General features: G+C 41.5%; 1 non-coding gene across 1 annotated transcript; it reads left to right on the forward strand.

The window, feature by feature from the left end:
• The first annotated feature begins 3,597 nt into the window (after positions 1 to 3,597).
• On the forward strand, positions 3,598 to 3,754 carry LOC130026761 (U1 spliceosomal RNA). Its single transcript, XR_008792941.1, has one exon. It is a non-coding gene; the product is annotated as a U1 spliceosomal RNA (small nuclear RNA).
• The last annotated feature ends 2,099 nt before the right edge of the window (positions 3,755 to 5,853 follow it).

Raw genomic sequence — 5,853 nt, forward strand, 5'->3', positions numbered from 1 at the left:
AAAAAAACAAAAATACATGCAGAAATGTCAGATCTGAAAAACCTGGTAGATGAAATGAAAAACTCACTGGAAGGCCTCAGCAGCAGAGTAACAGCTATTGAGGACAGAATCATTGAGCTCCATGGTAAGGTACAGATAACCTCCAGACAACAGCAAAAGATGGAAAAGAGCCTCAAAATAAACGAAGAGATGACAAGAGAACATGGGGATGAAGTAAAGAGGAACAACATAAGAATCATTGGAGTACCAGAGCGGAAGAAAACCCTGATGAAGAAGCAACTGGGAAAGCTATCGTTGATGAAAAGTTCCCAAAGCTAAAGAGTGCATATACCAAATCCAGGAATAAAAATACCTCAAGATAAATATATATATATATATATATATATATTCCAAGACACATCTTTTTTTTTTTAGTGAAACACCATGAGGGACAGTTGTAGATTTACAATTTTTTGTGCTTGGGTTTGATTATACAATGATCAGATACCCATCCCTCCACCAGTGCCCACCTTCCACCACCATGGATAATATCCCCCCCACCCCCATTACCCCATCCCCCCCTGCCTCTGTGGCAGGGCAATCCCCTGTGTTCTCTCTCTCCTTTTGGGTGTTGTGGTCTGCAAAAGAGGCATTGAGTGGCAAACATGTTCAGTCCATAGTCTACTTTCGACATGCATCTCCCCTCCTGGGAGGATCCTCCTAACACCCTTTATTTGGTGCTCCCTTCTCTATCTGAACTGCCCTTTCCCCTAGAATACCCGGCTGGCCTCTAAGTTATGGAGTAATCCTCCTGGTGCTGATCTCAGCTATTCTTGGGTATTAATCTCATATTTTGTTACTTTATATCCCCCAGATGAATGCAATCTTTCTATGCCAAGACACATCTTAACCAGAATAACAAAAACCATCAGAAGAAAATCTATCAGAATAGAGAGAGAATACTGAAAGAGGCAAGATCAAAGAAGGAAATTGCTTATAAAGGAGCATCCTTAAGATTCACAGCAGATCGAATACACATCTGACAAGGGGTTGATATCAAGGATATATAAAGTACTGGTTGAACTCCACAAGAAGAAAACATCCAACCCCATCCAAAAATGGGGCAATGAAATGAACAGAAACTTTCTCAAAGAAGAGATCCGAATGGCAGAAAAGCATGTGAGAAAATGCTCTACATCATTAATCATCAGGGAGATGCAGATCAAAACCACAATGAGATACCATCTCACACCTCAGAGACTGGCCCACATCCAAAAGAACAAAAACAACCGATGCTAGCACGGATGTGGCGAGAAAGGGACACTCCTTCACTGTTGGTGGGAATGTCGACTGGTTCAGCCCTTTTGGAAAACAATATGGATGATTCTGAAAAAACTAGAAATTGAGCTCCCATTTGACCCAGCAATACCACTCCTGGGAATATATCCCAGAGAGGCAAAACGTATAGTCAAAGTGACATCTGCACTTGTTTGTTCATTGCAGCACTCTTTACAATAGCCAGAATCTGGAAAAAACCTGAGTGCCCAAAAGCAGATGACTGGTTAAAGAAACTTTGGTACATCTACACAATGGAGTACTATGTAGCTGTTAGAAAAGATGAAGTTATGAAATTTACATACAAGTGGTACAATATGGAAAGTATCATGCTAAGCGAAATGAGTCAGAAAGAGAGGGACAGACATAAAAAGATCACATTCATCTGGGGGACATAAAGTAACAAAATAGGAGATTAATACCCAAGAATAGCCAAGATCAGTACCAGGAGGATTACTCCATGGCTTAAAGGCCAGCCGGGCCTTCTAGGGGAATGGGCAGCTCAGATAGAGAAGGGAGCACCAAATAAAAAGTGTTTGGAGGATTCTCCCAGGATGGGAGATGCATGTTGAAAGTAGACTATGGACCGAACATGATTGCCACTCAATGCCTCTTTTGCAGACCACAACACCCAAAAGGAGAGAGAGAACAAAAGGGAATGCCCTGCCACAGAGGCAAGGTGGGATGGGATACTGGGATACATGGTGGTGGAAAATGGGCATGGTGGAGGGATGGGTATTTGATCATTGTATAATTGAAACCCAAGCACAAAAATTTATAAGTCTACAACTGTACCTCATGGTGTTTCACTTTTCATTTCATTTCATTTCATTTCATCATCCTGTTATTCGTCGATTGCCTCGAGCAGGCCCCAGTAACGTCTCTTTCATCCTAGCCCTGAGATTATATTCACGGCTCTTTAGGAGAATGAGACCCATCATTGTTACTAGTATTTGGCATATTTGGTATGCCACGGGGAGTTTGCCAGACTCTGCCCTGTGGGCAGGCTACATTCGATAGCCTGCAAGTTTGTCCAAAGTAGGAATGAGATAATAAGATGACATAAAAAAAAAAAGTTCTGATAAGATGTCGCGCGGCCGCATTTGCGGTTCCGGGATCTGGATTTTATACTCTCTGAGTCTTGGCCGCTGATGGGATTACACAGCGCCAGGGGGCCAGGTGGTGGGTGTGACCCCCGCCTACTGGAATTTGGAGGATCTGGATGGAAGATGCTCGACTTCAATCCGAGTAGGCTTGGAGGTCTCGGCCCCGGAACCCACGTGGCTTTGTCCCTCTGCCAGTACCTTCATGTGTGCGGAGAGTGATCTCAGCATGGTGGTGGCTGGTCCTGGAGGTCTTCGGCTGCCGGAGCCCTGGTCGGGGCGGGAAGGAAAGCTCAACCCGCTCCCCTCCAAGGGGTCCTGGCGAGGAACACCCAGGCGCGGGGGCAGAAGACTGCACTGTTCTCGTCCGGGATCTGGATTTTATAGTCTCTGAGTCTTGGCCGCAGTCTTCTGCCCCCGCGCCTGGGTGTTCCTCGCCGGGACCCCTTGGAGGGGAGTGGGTTGAGCTTTCCTCCCCGCCCCGACCAGGGTTCCGGCAGCCGCAGACCTCCAGGTGTTTCACTAATAAAAATTAAAAAAAAAGATTCATCGCAGATATCAGATGAAACTCTCCAAGCCCAAGACAATGGTGGGATAGAGAGGAAAAAAAAATATTCAATGAAATGAACACCTCACCGAGAATACTTTACCCAACCAGACTGTTATTCAGACTTGAAGTAAAAGTACACAATTTCACAGATAAACAACAACTCAGAAACTTCATAGGCTCAAAATCATTGTTACAAAATGAACTAAACAGACTAAATGGGCTACTTTAAGATAAGAGAAGCCCCACAATTACACCAAATTCCTACATAAAGATGGCACAGATCCCCATTACAATAATTTCTCTCAATGTCAATGGATTAAATACACCAATCAATAGGCACAGAGTGGGGGTATTGATTAGAAAATTGAACCCAACACTCTGCTGCCTGCAAGAAACACATCTGAATAATCAATGCAACCCGGATGCAATGAAGATTCAAAAGACTTACAATATAGAACAGGGTCAAGACACTTTCCCTGAACCCAGCCTACCCAGGTTTGAGCCTCAGTACTATATACAATCCCTTGAATATCACCAGGAATGATCCTTGAGCATAGAACCAGGAACAAGCCCTGAGCACTGCTGAATGTAGCCAAAAAAAAAAAAAAAAAAAAAGAAGAAGAAGAAGAAGAACTTACCTGGCAGGGGACATATGAACAGGAAGGTAGTTTTCTGAGTGCAAGGTTTATCCTTTGCACTCCAGATGTGCTGACCCCTACAATTTCCCCAAATGTGGGAAACTCAATTGCATTATTTGTGAGAGTAGGAGAGCATTCTTGCTCTCCCCTGAAAAGAAATAAAATATTCAAAAGAAGAACATTCACTCCAAACTAAGCAACTTGCTGCAGAGATGTCTCCAGACTTTAAGCCTGCCGACTTCTTCAGTGTCTCAGACAGAACAGATGTTGTCCCTCCACCTGCCTCCCAAGAACCCCGGTGGCCACCAACTTTCAGAACCCAATGAGAAGTGCAGGTACGCGGGTTCAGTGACAGCAAACTCCAGGTCAAAAGGGATAGGGGATGAGCTGGCTCACTGCAGTAATTACTCTAGACTTTAATTTTCTAAAATTTTATAATTCCAGGAGCACATGGCTGCTCTTATGGCTGCGTGACATCTTATCCTATTCATAACAAGCAATACAAAAGAGAGTATGGGGGAGATTGTCTGCCATAGAGGCAGGGGAAGGGATGGAATGGGAAGTATACTGGGGACATTGGTGATGGAAGATGTGCACTGGTGGAGGGTTGGGTGTTTGATCATTGTATGACTGAAACTCAAACATGAAAGCTTCATAACTGTATCTCACAGTGATTCAATAAAAAAAATACAAAAGAAGTGTATTCAAATATACAAAAATGTTAATCATAAAATATGTAGCACTGTAGCACTGTCCTCAGGTTGTTCATCAATTTTGCTTGAGTGGCCCAGTAACATCTCCATTGTGAGACTTGTTACTGTGTTTGGCATATCGAATACGTCACGGGTAGCTTGCCAGGCTTTGCCGTGTGGGGGAGATACTCTCGGTTGCTTGCCAGGCTCTCCAGAGGGGCGGAGGAATTGAACCCGGGTTGGCAAGGCAAACATCCTACCCACTGTGCTATTGCTCCAGCCCAGCGGAAGCATGCTGGGCCCATAAATATGTGAATCACAGAAAACAACTGAGTTTTTTTCATCAAATGTGCAAGAAAGGGCTAATACGCATGTTCAAGTATATCAGGAAAATAACCCCTACCACTAACTGGTCAAGAGAAACAAATTACTTCACTCAGAAGGAACTAATGCAATCTATAAAATAAACATATATAATAAAAATAAAATGGCTAGTTTACACTTATCAGACAAGTCAACCTGGATTAATAATACTTCAAATGCTAGTGAGGAAATGTTATAAACCATGATAACTTGTGATAATGTAACTTAAGGCAACCATTTTGGAATGTTACATTAAATTGTCTATGCTTTTGTATGTAATAATCTAGCTTCTTCACCATTTGGTTTTATTGATTTTATGAAATCAATAAAACCAAATGGTAAATTGATTTTAGAGTGAATACAAAATCTCCTAAGTTGTTCATTGCAGTTTTGTTTATAATTGTAAAATAATAATAGGAACAATTTGTACTCAATAAAATGGGGATAATTTTTGGATCATGAAACATATGTGGCATTCTATTATTAAACATCTTAGTAAGTTTAACAGCTATGGAGCTATTATAAGTGCCACTTAGGGGCCTGAGAGATAGGCAGAAGATAAGGCAGCTGGGGAAAAGATTCAATTCCAGGTTTATGTTCTACCGAGTACCACCAGAAATTATCCCTGAGCACTGCCATTTCACACAAACCCCCCACCCAAGGTAGTACTTAGGAAGTATACATATGTATAGACATGGGAAATTATTTTTGCTGATCAGTGAAAATATATGTAAATTTAAAATCATGCATGTAGCAATATTATGACCTATTAAAATATGTGGAATTTGGATTAAAAGATTTGGAATTAAGATTAAAAAGTATTGAAAAGTGTTAACATAATGATTTTAAGTTAATAACAGTAGTTGATATTTACTGAACATTCACGAGTGTCAAGCACTATTTTAAGCTTTTATATAGTTTTTCTAAACTAATCCTCAAATAGTTGTCAATATCTCTATCTTATGTCTAAGAAGAATGGAAACAAAGGAGTTTAATTACTTTTGGTGGTTGTTGTTAACTTTATATGTTTTCTTTTTTTAAAATTTTGGCACTGTCATTTACAGCATTCATTAACAATAATGTTTTTGATAGACAATGCCACTCTCACCATTAAAACATCATCATCCCTCCACCATTGTCTCTAGGTTCCCTCCCACCGCTACATTCGCAATGACAGACCCTGAGTGAGGACG

The sequence above is a fragment of the Sorex fumeus genome, unplaced genomic scaffold, assembly GCF_029834395.1.
Source record: "Sorex fumeus unplaced genomic scaffold, SorFum_2.1 ptg000034l, whole genome shotgun sequence".
Taxonomy (NCBI): domain Eukaryota; kingdom Metazoa; phylum Chordata; class Mammalia; order Eulipotyphla; family Soricidae; genus Sorex; species Sorex fumeus.